Raw genomic sequence first — 17,870 nt, 5'->3', positions numbered from 1 at the left:
TTCATTATTCCACTATAATCTACCTTGTCTATAATTACTATCGCATTTGCTTTGTCTGCTCCGTAAAGGGAAGTCCAGGATCTTTACTTAATTTATGGTATAACTTAACAAATCTTTGAAGACAACTGTGTTGCAGAGCTGTGCTCAGACCTCTTCAACACAGTTGTCTTCAAAAATTTGTTAAGTTATACCAAAAATTAAGGAAAGATCTTGGACTTCACTTTACGAAACAAAGCAAATGCGATAGTAATTATAGACAAAGTAGATTATAGTGAAAAAATGAACATGTTATTAGTAGACGGGAGAACTTACGTGTCTCTTAAGTGAACATACAGACTGTGGTATGAGGGGGGGGGGTGTTGACCCCGGGAGGCAGAGGTGTGAGAGAAAGTGAGAGTCAAGACATAGAAGGCGGGTAGGTCACTTCTGGCTCCTGTGGTATGACTTGTGATGCGTCAAAAGCCGCAAGATTTAACTGAAACTGAGTTGAAGATTGAGACACTTATACAACATATGGGAATCTATATTAAGGAAAAGTTTCGTCAAACAGTGGCTTCTTCGGTCCAATACAGAGCAGAGAAGGGTAAAGAGAGGAGTAGTTTGAGGTAATCAGTCCCTCATCCACACACACACACACACATACGGCCAGGAGCTATGGTTCGACTCCTGCAACCACAACTAGATGAGCGCACACACACACACACACACACACACACACACACACACACACACACACACACACACACACACCTCGAGGTCAACAAAACCGCCTTCACACATACACAAAAAATCTGTTGTATATTCATCGTTTTTTAATCAACGATGAATGGAGCAGAGGAGCGTGAAAACAGGTGAAATAATTCTGAAATTAAGAGATTCTTAGACATGATTTTTGAATTAATAAAGAGTTCTTTGAACTCTCAAACATTTCCTAAAAAAGAGTGAAAAGGTCTTAGAAAGAGTCAATATAACATACATGAAACACATTCATATCCCTCCAGTGTTGCCGTGAGGGGAGCGCTGTGCTCAGTCGAAAACAGTTCTGGGGGTTTTTCTCGCTGTTTGACTGTTAGAGGCTCTTGATCCAAGGACCGAACTTCATTTTCACTGGATCGAACCTGATTACCTTCCATTTCTCCAGGCGCTGTACGACCCCCTACTAGTTTAGCACTCCGTGAATGCATTAGTGACAGTGTATTCATGTACCTATGTATATATATCGACAGGTGCATAAGCATATTTACACATAATCACTATTATGCACATGTGAAAATGAAAACACACACATGATTTACGCATATGCTCATTTACATAGGAGAGTAGAGAGGTGAAGTCATGCATGTCCCCAGCAAGGTGGGGATAGCACGCACACCTGACCAGTCATTGTTTACATGCTGTCAATACAAAATATAGAGTAGGTCTTGACTGCTCTCACACCTGGAGTAACAGGTGAGCACGGGGCAAGTACACTGCATGCAACACTGCTTGCTGGCTTGCTTGTGTCTCTGATGGCTTGCTTGTGTCTCTGATGGCTTCCTTGTGTCTCTGATGGCTTGCTTGTGTCTGATGGCTTCCTTGTGTCTCTGATGGCTTGCTTGTGTCTCTGATGGCTTGCTTGTGTCTCTGATGGTTTGCTTGTGTCTCTGATGGCTTGCTTGTATCTCTGATGGCTTGCTTGTGTCTCTGATGGCTTGCTTGTGTCTCTGATGGCTTGCTTGTGTCTCTGATGGCTTGCTTGTGTCTCTGATGGCTTGCTTGTGTCTCTGATGGCTTGCTTGTGTCTCTGATGGCTTGCTTGTGTCTCTGATGGCTTGCTTGTGTCTCTGATGGCTTGCTTGTGTCTCTGATGGCTTGCTTGTGTCTCGATGGCTTCCTTGTGCCTCTGATGGCTTCCTTGTGTCTCTGATGGTTTGCTTGTGTCTCTGATGGCTTGCCTGTGTCTCTGATGGCTTGCTTGTGTCTCGATGGCTTGCTTGTGCCTCTGATAGCTTCCTTGTGTCTCTGATGGCTTGCTTGTGTCTCTGATGGCTTGCTTGTGTCTCTGATGGCTTGCTTGTGTCATTGCTGGCTGGCTTGCTTGCGTCTCTGCTGGCTGGCTTGCGTCTCTGCTGGCTGGCTTGTGTCTCTGATGGCTTGCTTGTGTCTCTGATGGCTTGCTTGTGTCTCTGATGGCTTGCTTGCGTCTCTGCTGGCTTGCTTGCGTCTCTGCTGGCTTGCTTGCGTCTCTGCTGGCTGGCTTGTGTCTCTGCTGGCTGGCTTGTGTCTCTGATGGCTTGCTTGCGTCTCTGCAGGATTGCTTGCGTCTTTGCTGGCCTGCTTGCGTCTCTGATGTCTTGCTTCTGTCTCTGATGGCTTGCTTGCGTCTCTGATGGCTTGCTTGTGTCTCTGATGGCTTGCTTGTGTCTCTGATGGCTTGCTTGTGTCTCTGATGGCTTGCTTGCGTCTCTGATGGCTTGCTTGTGTCTCTGATGGCTTGCTTGCGTCTCTGATGTCTTGCTTCTGTCTCTGATGGCTTGCTTGCGTCTCTGATGGCTTGCTTGTGTCTCTGATGGCTTGCTTCTGTCTCTGATGGCTTGCTTCTGTCTCTGATGGCTTGCTTGCGTCTCTGATGGCTTGCTTGTGTCTCTGATGGCTTGCTTGTGTCTCTGATGGCTTGCTTGTGTCTGATGGTTTGCTTGTGTCTCTGATGGTTTGCTTGTGTCTCTGCTGGCTTGCTTGTGTCTGATGGTTTGCTTGTGTCTCTGCTGGCTTGCTTGTGTCTCTGCTGGCTTGCTTGTGTCTCTGATGGCTTGCTTGTGTCTCTGATGGCTTGCTTGTGTCTCTGATGGCTTGCTTGCGTCTCTGCTGGCTTGCTTGCGTCTCTGCTGGCTTGCTTGTGTCTCTGATGGCTTGCTTGTGTCTCTGCTGGCTTGCTTGCGTCTCTGCTGGCTTGCTTGTGTCTCTGCTGGCTTGCTTGTGTCTCTGCTGGCTTGCTTGTGTCTCTGCTGGCTTGCTTGCGTCTATGCTGGCTTGCTTGCGTCTATGCTGGCTTGCTTGCGCCTCTGATGGCTTGCTTGCGTCTCTGATGGCTTGCTTGTGTCTCTGATGGCTTGCTTGTGTCTCTGCTGGCTTGCTTGTGTCTCTGCTGGCTTGCTTGTGTCTCTGCTGGCTTGCTTGTGTCTCTGCTGGCTTGCTTGTGTCTCTGCTGGCTTGCTTGTGTCTCTGCTGGCTTGCTTGCGTCTCTGCTGGCTTGCTTGCGTCTCTGCTGGCTTGCTTGTGTCTCTGCTGGCTTGCTTGTGTCTCTGCTGGCTTGCTTGCGTCGCTGCTGGCTTGCTTGCGTCGCTGCTGGCTTGCTTGTGTCTCTGATGGCTTGCTTGTGTCTCTCATGGCTTGCTTGTGTCTCTGCTGGCTTGCTTGTGTCTCTGATGGCTTGCTTGTGTCTCTGATGGCTTGCTTGTGTCTCTGCTGGCTTGTTTGTGTCTGATGGCTTGCTTGTGTCTCTGCTGGCTTGCTTGTGTCTCTGATGGCTTGCTTGCGTCTCTGCTGGCTTGCTTGTGTCTCTGATGGCTTGTTTGTGTCTCTGATGGCTTGCTTGTGTCTCTGATGGCTTGCTTGTGTCTCTGCTGGCTTGCTTGGGTCTCTGCTGGCTTGCTTGTGTCTCTGATGGCTTGCTTGTGTCTCTGATGGCTTGCTTGTGTCTCTGATGGCTTGCTTGTGTCTCTGATGGCTTGTTTGTGTCTCTGATGGCTTGCTTGCGTCTCTGCTGGCTTGCTTGCGTCTCTCCTGGCTTGCTTGTGTCTCTGATGGCTTGCTTGTGTCTCTGATGGCTTGCTTGTGTCTCTGCTGGCTTGCTTGCGTCTCTGCTGGCTTGCTTGTGTCTCTGATGGCTTGATTGTGTCTCTGCTGGCTTGCTTGCGTGCTCTGCTTGGCTTGCTTGTGTCCATGCTGGCTTGCTTGTGTCCATGCTGGCTTGCTTGTGTCTCTGATGGCTTGCTTGTGTCCATGCTGGCTTGCTTGCGTCTCTGATGGCTTGCTTGCGTCTCTGATGGCTTGCTTGTGTCTCTGCTGGCTTGCTTGTGTCTCTGATGGCTTGCGTGTGTCTCTGATGGCTTGCTTGTGTCTCTGATGGCTTGCTTGTGTCTCTGATGGCTTGCTTGTGTCTCTGATGGCTTGCTTGCGTCTCTGCTGGCTTGCTTGTGTCTCTGATGGCTTGCTTTGTCTCTGATGGCTTGCTTTGTCTCTGATGGCTTGCTTGCGTCTCTGCTGGCTTGCTTGTGTCTCTGATGGCTTGCTTGTGTCTCTGATGGCTTGCTTGTGTCTCTGATGGCTTGCTTGTGTCTCTGATGGCTTGCTTGTCTCTGATGGATTGTTTGTGTCTCCATGCTGGCTTGGCTTGCTTGTGTCTCTGATGGCTTGCTTGCGCGTCTCTGATGGCTTGCTTGCGCCCATGCTGGCTTGCTTGCGTCTCTGATGGCTTGTTTGCGTCTCTGCTGGCTTGCTTGTGTCTCTGATGGCTTGCTTGTGTCTCTGATGGCTTGCTTGTGTCTCTGCTGGCTTGCTTGTGTCTCTGATGGCTTGCTTGTGTCTCTGATGGCTTGCTTGTGTCTCTGATGGCTTGCGTGTGTCTCTGATGGCTTGCTTGAGTCTCTGATGGCTTGCTTGTGTCCATGCTGGTGTGCTTGTGTCTGATGGCTTGCTTGTGTCTCTGATGGCTTGCTTGTGTCTCTGATGGCTTGCTTGTGTCTCTGATGGCTTGCTTGTCTCCATGCTGGCTTGCTTGTGTCTCTGATGGCTTGCTTGTGTCCATGCTGGCTTGCTTGCGTCTCTGATGGCTTGCTTGCGTCTCTGTTGGATTGCTTGTGTCTCTGCTGGCTTGCTTGTGTCTCTGATGGCTTGCTTGTGTCTCTGCTGGCTTGCTTGTGTCTCTGATGGCTTGCTTGTGTCTCTGCTGGCTTGCGTGTGTCTCTGATGGCTTGCGTGTGTCTCTGATGGCTTGCTTGAGTCTCTGATGGCTTGCTTGTGTCCATGCTGGTGTGCTTGTGTCTCTGATGGCTTGCTTGTGTCTCTGATGGCTTGCTTGCGTCTCTGATGGCTTGCTTGTGTCTCTGATGGCTTGCTTGTGTCTCTGATGGCTTGCTTGTGTCTCTGATGGCTTGCTTGTGTCTCTGATGGCTTGCTTGTGTCCATGCTGGCTTGCTTGTGTCTCTGCTGGCTTGCTTGTGTCTCTGATGGCTTGCTTGTGTCTCTGATGGCTTGCTTGTGTCTCTGATGGCTTGCTTGTGTCTCTGATGGCTTGCTTGTGTCTCTGATGGCTTGCTTGTGTCTCTGATGGCTTGCTTGTGTCCATGCTGGCTTTCTTGCGTCTCTGATGGCTTGCTTGAGTCTCTGATGGCTTGCTTGTGTCTCTGATGGCTTGCTTTTGTCTCTGATGGATTGTTTGTGTCTCTGCTGGCTTGCTTGCGTTCCTGATGGCTTGCTTGTGTCCATGCTGGCTTGCTTGTGTCCATGCTGGCTTGCTTGTGTCCATGCTGGCTTGCTTGTGTCTCTGATGGCTTGCTTGTGTCTCTGCTGGCTTGTTTGTGTCTCTGATGGCTTGCGTGTGTCTCTGCTGGCTTGCTTGCATCTCTGCTGGCATGCTTGTGTCTCTGCTGGCTTGCTTGTGTCTCTGCTGGCTTCCTTGTGTCTCTGATGGCTTCCTTGTGTCTATGCTGGCTTGCTTGCGTCTCTGCTGGCTTGCTTGCGTCTCTGCTGGCTTGTTTGCGTCTCTGCTGGCTTGCTTGTGTCTCTGATGGCTTGCTTGTGTCTCTGATGGCTTGCTTGCGTCTCTGCTGGCTTGTTTGCGTCTCTGCTGGCTTGCTTGTGTCTCTGATGGCTTGCTTGTGTCTCTGCTGGCTTGCTTGCGTCTCTGCTGGCTTGCTTGTGTCCATGCTGGCTTGCTTGTGTCCATGCTGGCTTGCTTGTGTCCATGCTGGCTTGCTTGTGTCCATGCTGGCTTGCTTGTGTCTCTGATGGCTTGCTTGTGTCTCTGATGGCTTGCTTGTGTCCATGCTGGCTTGCTTGTGTCCATGCTGGCTTGCTTGTGTCCATGCTGGCTTGCTTGTGTCCATGCTGGCTTGCTTGTGTCCATGCTGGCTTGCTTGTGTCCATGCTGGCTTGCTTGTGTCTCTGATGGCTTGCTTGTGTCTCTGCTGGCTTGCTTGTGTCTCTGCTGGCTTGCTTGTGTCCATGCTGGCTTGCTTGTGTCCATGCTTGCTTGCTTGTGTCCATGCTGGCTTGCTTGTGTCCATGCTGGCTTGCTTGTGTATCCCTGCACGCATCTAGATGTGTGTTTGCTTGAGCGTTGGCTTGTATGTTTACTTTCTTTTGTGCTTCATTGCTTTGTGTTTTTTTCTTGTGTGTGTATTATCGTAGTTATAAGCACCCAATTGTGTCTACAGGGTTCGAATCATGTCTCCTGACTCAACTTCTCAACTCTTATCAACAATGTTTACTGAAATTTCTGACTTGGATCGTCCGTTTATATATATATATAATATATATATATATTTATATATATATATATATATATATATATATATATATATATATATATATATATTTGTTTTTCTATGTGTGTGTATGCATGCTGTGTGTACGAGTGCATGATGTCATGATGGAATAGAAGATAAAGCAGAAGACAATAATATATAAGAGTAATTAATGGACGGAGTATAAATCATCCACTGTCCTGCGCTGGAGGACGGGCGGGTTTAGCGTTTAATGATATACAAGACAGTAATAACTAATAATAATACTAACTTCAAACATTACAGCAGTAATAATAATAATAATAATAATAATAAACAATAATAAGGCGCCCTGTTAGTGCTGCAACACAGTCACCCTGTTAGTGCTGCAACACAGTCACCCTGTTAGTGCTGCAACACAGTCACCCTGTTAGTGCTGCAACACAGTCACCCTGTTAGTGCTGCAACACAGTCACCCTGTTAGTGCTGCAACACAGTCACCCTGTTAGTGCTGCAACACAGTCACCCTGTTAGTGCTGCAACACAGTCACCCTGTTAGTGCTGCAACACAGTCACCCTGTTAGTGCTGCAACACAGTCACCCTGTTAGTGCTGCAACACAGTCACCCTGTTAGTGCTGCAACACAGTCACCCTGTTAGTGCTACAACACAGTCACCCTGTTAGTGCTGCAACACAGTCACCCTGTTAGTGCTGCAACACAGTCACCCTGTTAGTGCTGCAACACAGTCACCCTGTTAGTGCTGCAACACAGTCACCCTGTTAGTGCTGCAACACAGTCACCCTGTTAGTGCTGCAACACAGTCACCCTGTTAGTGCTGCAACACAGTCACCCTGTTAGTGCTACAACACAGTCACCCTGTTAGTGCTGCAACACAGTTACCCTGTTAGTGTTGCAACACAGTTACCCTGTTAGTGCTACAAAGTCACCCTGTTAGTGCTACAACACAGTCACCCTGTTAGTGCTGCAACACAGTTACCCTGTTAGTGCTACAACACAGTCACCCTGTTAGTGCTGCAACACAGTCACCCTGTTAGTACTACAACACAGTTACCCTGTTAGTGCTGCAACACAGTCACCCGGTTAGTGCTACAACACAGTTACCCTGTTAGTGCTGCAACACAGTCACCCTGTTAGTGCTGCAACATAGTCACCCTGTTAGTGCTGCAACACAGTCACCCTGTTAGTACTGCAACACAGTCACCCTGTTAGTGCTACAACACAGTCACCCTGTTAGTACTACAACACAGTCACCCTGTTAGTACTGCAACACAGTCACCCTGTTAGTGCTACAACACAGTTACCCTGTTAGTACTGCAACACAGTCACCCTGTTAGTGCTGCAACACAGTTACCCTGTTAGTGCTGCAACACAGTCACCCTGTTAGTGCTACAACACAGTTACCCTGTTAGTACTGCAACACAGTCACCCTGTTAGTGCTGCAACACAGTTACCCTGTTAGTGTTGCAACACAGTCACCCTGTTAGTGCTGCAACATAGTCACCCTGTTAGTGTTGCAACACAGTCACCCTGTTAGTGCTGCAACACAGTTACCCTGTTAGTGCTACAACACAGTTACCCTGTTAGTGCTACAACACAGTTACCCTGTTAGTGCTGCAACAGTCACCCTGTTACTGCTGCAACACAGTCACCCAGTTAATGCTGCAACACAGTCACCCTGTTAGTGTTACAACACAGTCACCCTGTTAGTGCTGCAACACAGTCACCCTGTTAGTGCTGCAACACAGTCACCCTGTTAGTGCTGCAACACAGTCACCCTGTTAGTGCTGCAACACAGTCACCCTGTTAGTGCTGCAACACAGTCACCCTGTTAGTACTACAACACAGTCACTCCGTTAGTGCTACAACACAGTCACCCCGTTACTGCTGCAACACAGTCACTCTGTTAGTGCTACAATACAGTCACCCTGTTAGTGCTGCAACACAGTCACCCTGTTAGTGCTGCAACACAGTCACCCTGTTAGTACTGCAACACAGTCACCCTGTTAGTACTGCAACACAGTCACCCTGTTAGTGCTGCAACACAGTCACCCTGTTAGTACTGCAACACAGTCACCCTGTTAGTGTTGCAACACAGTCACCCTGTTACTGCTGCAACACAGTCACCCTGTTACTTCTGCAACACAGTCACTCTGTTAGTGCTACAACACAGTCACCCTGTTAGTACTACAACACAGTCACCCTGTTAGTACAACACACCCTGTTAGTACTACAACACAGTCACCCTGTTAGTGCAACACACCCTGTTAGTACTACAACACAGTCACCCTGTTAGTACTACAACACAGTCACCCTGTTAGTACTACAACACAGTCACCCTGTTAGTACTACAACACAGTCACCCTGTTAGTACTACAACACAGTCACCCTGTTAGTTCTACAACACAGTCACCCTGTTAGTACTACAACACAGTCACCCTGTTAGTACTACAACACAGTCACCCTGTTAGTACTACAACACAGTCACCCTGTTAGTACTACAACACAGTCACCCTGTTAGTACTGCAACACAGTCACCCTGTTAGTACTACAACACAGTCACCCTGTTAGTGCTGCAACACAGTCACCCTGTTAGTACTACAACACAGTCACCCTGTTAGTGCTACAACAGTCACCCTACCACAGTGCCAGAAGTTACAGACAGGCACTTCCCCTCGATCCTTGACCCACCAGAAGTTACTGACAGGCACTTCCCCTCCATCCTTGACCCACCAGAAGTTACTGACAGGCACTTCCCATCGATCCTTGATCCACCAGAAGTTACTGACAGGCACTTCCCCTCCATCCTTGACCCACCAGAAGTTACTGACAGGCACTTCCCATCGATCCTTGACCCACCAGAAGTTACTGACAGGCACTTCCCCTCCATCCTTGACCCACCAGAGACAGTCCCTTCCCGGACACACGAACCTTTCAAAACATTTGATGACATATCTCTGCCTTGCAGTAGAAGTAATTAGCAACATAAATCTTTATATCATTAAGTCCTTTGATGACCTGAGGAATTTACCAAGGACTGTGTGCGTGGGGCTGGCCGACGACCAGGGGACTAAGTGTTCACCTTGGTGGTCGTGCAGGATAGTGAGTTTTATTGCTCTATCCGACGACCACAGGTCTTTAACATATAGGATGTGGGTACACAGTGTGTCTTGCTACGGCTGCACCTGTTATTGGTTCATCCGTGATGGACTCTGCTCTGTTTGTGTATGAGGACAGGAGTCGAGACCCCCGCCTGCATAGTCATGCTAAGTGACGGGCTCTGACCCTCCGCTTGTTTGGTCGAGGCTCTGGCACTGACGTCCCACATTCATTCACTCATACAAGAAACAACACTAACCCTAGGACTGATCCTTGTGGAACCTCCCTCGTCACGGAACGTCACTAGTTTCCTTCCTATCAGGTATGCCTTGATCCGTTGTAGTGTTTCTTCTGTTATTCCTATATTTTTTGTACTAGTCTTTTCAGCGGTAAACTATTCTTTAATTTCAGACAGCTAACACAGTTTTATTCATTCTCAGTTCAAATCTACGAAAAAGGTTTAATCACATTAATAATGAGGAAGGGATTTTGATGGCATTAGCAAAATTGGATATATCAGCTGTGTGCTGCTATCCTATTCTATATAATAGTTACACCATAAGAGAAAAAATTATTTTTCCTGTCATATTCCATCTTACAGTGTTGAAAGATGTCAGCCGGACCTGGAAGACTTCAGTACGACAATTGGAATATCGTCAAGTATTCCAGTAAGGGTTCATCAGTTACGACAGCTTCAGAAGTTTTGTTTCAACATAGAGAGAGAGAGAGGGAAGGGAAGGAGGGGGGGAAGGGAAGGAGGGGGGGGGGAAGGGATAAAGACAGGTAGCGTGCAGACTTTTAAAAACATTCTTCACTGGTGAATTTAAGAGTCTCCTCATCAGAAGATTACACCACGATGAAGAGGTAGTTGAAGGTCCCGTGGGCACGCGCCAGGCTGGTCCCAGTATACGGAACACTGTGGCAAATGTTCCGAAACAAACATATCCACTGTTTCTTACTCGTGGTTATATAAATATTATTAATTCGAGGATGCCTGGAGTATAACTGGAGAGGGTTTCGGGGGTCAACGCCCCCGCGGCCCGGTCTGTGACCAGTCATTCTTTGAAGACTTAACCAATATTCCACACTTAGGAGAGGAACTTTATAACAACGTTTCGCTCCATCCTGGACCATTGACAAGTCACAAATAGAATGAGAAAAATAGAGAACGCAACTAGAAACGTCAAGTCGGGGACGGGGGAAGAAGATAATGGTAATGGTAATAGTAGTAGTAGCAGTAGTAATAGTCGAATACAGAGATAAATCACACTTCTGGAGACATCAACCAAGACATCAACCTTGGTGGAAGATGACATTGACCAAGTGGAGAGATATTTTAATGTAACGAGTCCATCAATCTTAGTGCAAGATAATTAGTCACTTAGCCGCAGTACAGTAGAAGTGGAGGTAGTAGCATTGATGATGGTGAACGTAGAATTAGCGGTAGTAGTAGTAAAAGTAGTAGTAGCAAGATAGCAGCAGTGGTAGCAGTATTAGTAATGAGACAGTGGCAGTAGAAGTAATGTTAGTAGTAAGACTATAGAGTGTGGTAGTAGTGAAATAATTGGTAGCAGTTGTAGCAGTAGTAGCAGTAGTAGTAGTAGTAGCAGTAGTAGTAGTAGTAGTAGTAGTGGTAGTAGTAGACGTAGTAAAAGTACAAAAGAGCAAAAGAAGAGAGGAGTACCGCAGGTTTACTGACCTCACACTGGGGCCACTTTTCTTACACAAACTCAGAGCATAAAGTGCAGATATATAATTTATATCACGGACAGTGATAAAGAAATGTGTAGAATTTTTAACACATACTCCCTCTCAGTTTTTACACAGGAAGATACTAACGGTATTCCAGAAACAATAAATTATGTAGAACAGGACGATAATAAACTATGCACAATTAGGGTCACAAGTGACATATTCCTTAGGCAAATAGATAAATTAAAACCTAACAAATCCCCAGGCCCTGATGAACTGTACGCAAAGGTTCTAAAGGAATGTAAAGAGGAGCTTAGCAAACCTTTGGCTAATCTTTTCAACATATCACTACAAACTGGCATGGTGCCAGATAGGTGGAAAATGGCAAATGTGATACCTGTTTTCAAAGCAGGTGACAGGTTCTTAGCTTCGAACTATAGACCAATAAGCCTAACCTCCATAGTGGGAAAATTTATGGAATCAATAATTGCCAAGGCAGTTCGTAGCCACCTTGAAAAGAATAAATTAATCAGCGAATCTAAGCACGGTTTTACAAAGGGGCGTTCCTGCCTTACAAATTTATTAATTTTTTTTTACTAAGGTATTTGAGGAGGTAGATCATGGTAATAAATATGATATTGTATATATGGACTTCAGTAAGGCTTTTGACAGGGTCCCACATCAGTGACTACTGAGGAAATTTAAGGCACATGGAATAGGAGAAATTTTTTCCTGGGCAGAGGCATGGTTCACAAATAGACAGCAGGGAGTTTGCATAAATGGGGAGAAATCAGAGTGGGGAAGTGTCACGAGCGGTGTTCCACAGGGGTCAGTGTTGGGTCCCTTGTTCAAAATCTACATAAACGACATAAATGAGGGCATAAAGAGCGACACAAGTAAGTTTGCCGATGACACCAAAATAGGTGGTCGAATTCATTCTGACGAGGACATTAGAGCACTCCAGGAAAATTTGAATAGACTGATGTAGTGGTCGGAGAAGTGGCAGATGCAGTTTAATAAAGACAAATGCAAAGTTCTAAATGTTGGACAGGAAAATAACAATGCCACATATAAACTAAATAATGTAGATCTTAATATTACTGATTGCGAAAAAGATTTAGGAGTTCTGGTTAGCAGTAATCTGAAACCAAGACAACAGTGCATAAGTGTTCGCAATAAAGCTAACAGAATCCTTGGCTTCATATCAAGAAGCATAAATAATAGGAGTCCTCAGGTTGTTCAACTCTATATACCCTAGGTTAGGCCTCATTTAGATTATGCTGCACAGTTTTGGTCACCGTATTATAGAATGGATATAAATGCTCTGGAAAACGAACAAAGGAGGATGACAAAGTTGATTCCATGTATCAGAAATCTTCTTATGAGGATAGACTGAGGGCCCTGAATCTGCACTCTCTAGAAAGGCGTAGAATTAGGGTTGATATGATCGAAGTGTATAAATGGAAGATAGGAATAAATAAAGGGGATGTAAATAGCAATGGTTTTAAGGTGGAAAAATTCAGATTCAGGAAGGATATAGGAAAGCACTGGTTTGGTAATAGAGTTGTGGATGAGTGGAACAAACTCCCGAGTACACCTATAGAGGCTAAAACGTTGTGTAATTTTAAAAATAGGTTAGATAAATACATGAGTGGGTGTGAGTGGGTGTGACTTGGACCTGATTAGCTTGTGTTACTAGGTCAGTTGCCGTGTTCCTTCCTTAAGTGAATGTGATCTGACCTGACTAGGTTGGGTGCATTGGCTTAAGCTGGTAGGAGACTTAGACCTGCCTCGCATGGGCCAGTAGGCCTGCTGCAGTGTTCCTTCTTTCTTATGTTCTAGATACACTGACCTGTGCTGACACCTGTATTAATATTATATTCATGGGCAGGTGCTAAACAAGAAAAGATCATGGCGACTTTAACATTCCAGCAGCTCTGGAATTTTAATAAACAATAGAATATTTTCCAAAGAATGTGACCTATATGTTCAGCAGTTCTGGAGTTATTATACACAAGGAACATTTTTCAAAATAGACGTGACTTCTAGCAGTCCTTAAGTTTCTAACATATTTGTATATTATTTTTGTTCTCTGGATTTCCAGCCACAATAGTCGACTAGCACCTAAGTACCTGACTAGCACCTGAGTGCCAGACTAGCACCTGAGTGCCAGACTAGCACCTGAGTGCCAGACTAGCACCTGAGTGCCAGACTAGCACATGAGTGCCTGCTGACGTTGTCAGGTAAGCAGGGATGTAGGGAACTTTACCCTTACCTTTTCCCTGGTCGTCTGGGAATCGAAGCCAAACTTTTTCGTTTTACGCACCTAGCCAGCTGACCACTTTTTTATATATACAATATATTGGGAACCACAATATATATATATATATATATATATATATATATATATATATATATATATATATATATATAATATTATATATATATATATATATATATATATATAATATATATATATATGTGTGTGTGTGTGTGTGTGTGTGTGTGTGTGTGTGTGTGTGTGTGTGTGTGTGTGTATACTTAAGGTAGTTTTCAGAATGGGAAAAATAAATGAAGAGGAATAAGAAAGGAAATGAAAATAGTAAGAAGCTAATTATAGGATTATGTTCAAGGGACAAAGATGTTAGGTTCTCCAGCTAGGTAAGAGAGAAAGATAGAGAGAAGGAGAGCAAATTAGTCTCCTTCAACTGCTACCTCTTTTCGGTATCTTTACGCTCATTCTGTTCTTTGTTTATTAAAGCGAAGTTAAGGTCAGAGTGAGCCAGGGAAATGTCACAGCTACACTCACAAGACAACAGTGTCTAGTATCATGGTCCTAGTGACCTGGGACACAGTGACCTGGGACACAGTAACCTGGGACATTGTGACCTGGGACATAATGACCTGGGACATAGTGACCCGGATCAAAGGTTACAGAGGAAACAGAGTCAGCTGCTATGTCAACCTTCTTCTCAGTATAATTTCATACATATTTACTGAAACATAACAAAAATAATGATAAGTGAAGGGAAGTTACAAGAGACACTGAGGAGTTGTGAGTAGCAGTGAAGAGTTTGGTGGATTGATTACCTGGACTCCAGGCTGAGGGACTGATTACCTAATCAGTCCCTCAGCCTGGAGTCTAGGTAATCAGTCCCTCAGCCTGGAGTCTAGGTAATCAGTCCCTCAGCCTGGAGTCTAGGTAATCAGTCCCTCAGCCTGGAGTCTAGGTAATCAGTCCCTCAGCCTGGAGTCTACCTAGACTCCAGGCTGAGGGACTGATTACCTAGACTCCAGGCTGAGGGACTGATTACCTAATCAGTCCCTCAGCCTGGAGTCTAGGTAATCAGTCCCTTAGCCTGGAGTCTAGGTAATCAGTCCCTCAGCCTGGAGTCTAGGTAATCAGTCCCTCAGCCTGGAGTCTACCTCGACTCCAGGCTGAGGGACTGATTGCCTCAAACTCCTTCTGATCTTCACTATAGACTGATGAAGCTACTGTGTTGGACATGTGTCTAATTTATCAACTTGTCGGTTCTCTGATTATTATTATTATAATCAAAAAGAAGCGCTAAGCCACAAGGGCTATACAGCGCTGTCGGTTCTCTGAACTATTTATGTACAGTTTGATATTTTTAGCCTTTTTTATACTTTTCTTGTACTTAGGCCAATATTTTGTCGATATTCAGTCTCCTATCCAATGGTTGCATCAACTTCTCTGCCTCGTTCATGGCAGTGAGTCGGACTCACTGACTTAGTTCATTATTTTATATATTGAACCTTGCTGAGTACAGCTTGCTGAGTACAACGAGTTATTAAGTAAATTTTGCTCTTAGTAAACAGAGGATCGAGCCTCCACCTTGCTATTAGTATCCCACATAAGATTAGTTCTTCCCATTTAAAATTAAGTCCTTTCTAAAATTTTCTCTTATACGTTTAAAGATATATATTTTTCATTAATGTTAATGTAAAAAATTTTAATTTTGCACCAAAAGAATCTTAGAAAATATATATATATATATTTGTTTACAATATATATATATATATATCAGAATGATATATATACACAAATTTTATATATATATATATATATATATATATATATATATATACAATAATCGCGACCAAGATATACAAGATACAAAAGAACCACGGGGGGAGTTGAATAATAGCTCTAGGCCTTTCGAGCTGCAATCAATACATCATCAGGAACTTGCAGCGCTGCAGAAAAAAAGAGGAAGTCCAAGCAAATTCGTTCAGGGGAAGGTATTATGCTGGAATGATTCGAGCACAATACGTGTGCGCGCGTGTTTGCTGATACACTGAGACACAAACACCTATTGGTGAACATACCTTTAGAAACCTATATTTTTTTTATTTTGTAAAGTTATTAATAGACAACATTTACATATTTTTCACATATTTTACTTCTTCTTTTCGTCGTTTTACTTTCAATTTACAGGTATCTTAATTTTGCCTTAATTTCCATTTTATAATTGAATTTCTCTCCCTGAAATACCAACAATGGAATAATTTCAATTTCTATTAGGTATCCCCGAGAGGATACCCTCAGGGGATTGTCTGACTGTTTTTTTTTTTTTATTATTCCTTCAAAGTTGTCGTTTACAACATGAGAACGCTTCACCCGATCGGCTTCAAATGTTCAACGCTGATGCAGTGTAACTAGGGAAAGGTTCATGCAAGTACTAGCATGTGTAGGTGCCCAGGTGCCCTCTTACCAGTTTTCTACCCACCACCCCCAGGTCTGGTTCGCCCCGCGATAACCTGAGAAAGCCTCCTCCTCTCGTCGTGTTGGTGTCCTCGGAGGGATGGAATTAAACTCTACAACAGGAGGATCACAGTGGTATACAGGGAATGTACGTGATTTCAGTGCTACTCGCAGCGCTTTATGATCAATTATGTGAATCGCAAAGTTGTATAGATTAGTTAGGTTTGGTAAAGTTTGCCAGGAAACAGGACAAGTGTTTACTGACGCGGGTCTCAGTCATGTGATGACTCACCACTAGAGCTTTTGGTCATCTGACCGAGAAATTGCTGACCTAGAAAATGTACAGAGAACCTTCACAGCGCGCATAACGGAGATAAAACACCTCAATTACTGGGAGCGCTTGAAGTTCCTGAACCTGTATTCCCTGGAACGCAGGCGGGAGAGATACATGATTATATACACCTGGAAAATCCTAGAGGGACTAGTACCGAACTTGCACACGAAAATCACTCACAACGAAAGCAAAAGACTTGGCAGACGATGCAACATCCCCCCAATGAAAAGCAGGGGTGTCACTAGCACGTAAAGAGACCATACAGTAAGTGTCAGGGGCCCGAGACTGTTCAACTGCCTCCCAGCAGACATAAGGGGGATTACCAACAGACCCCTGGCAGTCTTCAAGCTGGCACTGGACAAGCACCTAAAGTCGGTACCTGACCAGCCGGGCTGTGGCTCGTACGTTAGTTTGCGTGCAGCCAGCAGTAACAGCCTGGTTGATCAGGCTCTGATCCACCAGGAGGCCTGGTCACAGACCGGGCCGCGGGGGCGTTGACCCCCGGATCTCTCTCCAGGTAAGACCTTCCGCTGGCTTACCCCTCCATCCCCTTTAAAAATTATAGTTACGGTAACAACCATTATATAAGTCATAGATGAGTATGTAAATGTATTTATTTCGTAACAATTAAAACTATAATAATAATAATAATAATAATAATAATAATAATAATAATAATAATAATAATAATAATAATTATTATTATTATTATAATAATATAGTAAACAGATGTGCATGTTTCACTGTCAAAAATCAGTGCTAGTGTTACTTACCACTAATAGCTCATGCAGGCTATTTGATCCTTAAGTCGCAGGTGTTTAGAGGGGGATGAGCTTTGAGCTGCAGGTGTTGTTCTCTTTACTTTACCGCTGCCACTAATCAACACCCGCCAAGAAATCTGTGTTCACGGGTGTAAGTGAGCTCTTACCTGCAAATGATTATTTTCAACACCTGCGGTGGTTATTCTTATTCACCCCTGTGTGCATGTGTTATTGTCAGCTCACATCTGTAGTCTTGGTTGTGTTTGACACATGACCCATGAACAGCTGCGAAGCTGCTTCTACACCTGTTACATGTCATCTGCACACCTGTAGTCACTTTTGTGATTAACATGATACTCTCGACACTTTTTTCTGTATATCTAACGTGGAACTGGGCAGGTGTGGGTGGAGTTAGTGCTTAGACACACACCCACACACACACATGTTGATGGTGTGAGTGGTGTGGGTAGACTGACTGTATCAGCCCGTACTGGTGTGTTATACTTCTCTTCTGTCAACCACTACTACTACCTCTCCCTCCTCCATACCACCACCACCACCAACAACAACCACCACCACTACTACCACCACTACCACCTCCAATCAATAACATACCTGAGCCACTTACAGGAGATTCAGTGCTGAGTGGCTAGGGGGTAACATGAGCACCTAAGCACCATTGATAGTGGTGGTTGTGGTGGTAATTGTGGTAGATGGCTGTAGTGGATGAGTTGGTGGTCTTTGTTGGTTGTGT

At 45.0% G+C, this 17,870-nt stretch overlaps 1 protein-coding gene across 1 annotated transcript in view; it reads right to left on the bottom strand.

Annotated features, from left to right (window-relative positions):
* Positions 1-17,634, bottom strand: part of LOC128693154 (pecanex-like protein 4) — a 104,738-nt gene extending 87,104 nt beyond the window's left edge. The window contains exon 1 of the mRNA XM_070089385.1: positions 17,129-17,634. The gene's annotated coding sequence lies outside the window, so the exon portion shown is untranslated. The remainder of the gene's footprint in view (positions 1-17,128) is intronic.
* Between the last annotated feature and the right edge of the window lie 236 nt (positions 17,635-17,870).

This window comes from Cherax quadricarinatus, chromosome 28, assembly GCF_038502225.1.
Source record: "Cherax quadricarinatus isolate ZL_2023a chromosome 28, ASM3850222v1, whole genome shotgun sequence".
In the NCBI taxonomy this organism is placed as follows: Eukaryota; Metazoa; Arthropoda; class Malacostraca; order Decapoda; family Parastacidae; genus Cherax; species Cherax quadricarinatus.
Note: the sequence above shows the minus strand (reverse complement) of the source record. Positions and strands in the feature narration are given on the sequence as shown.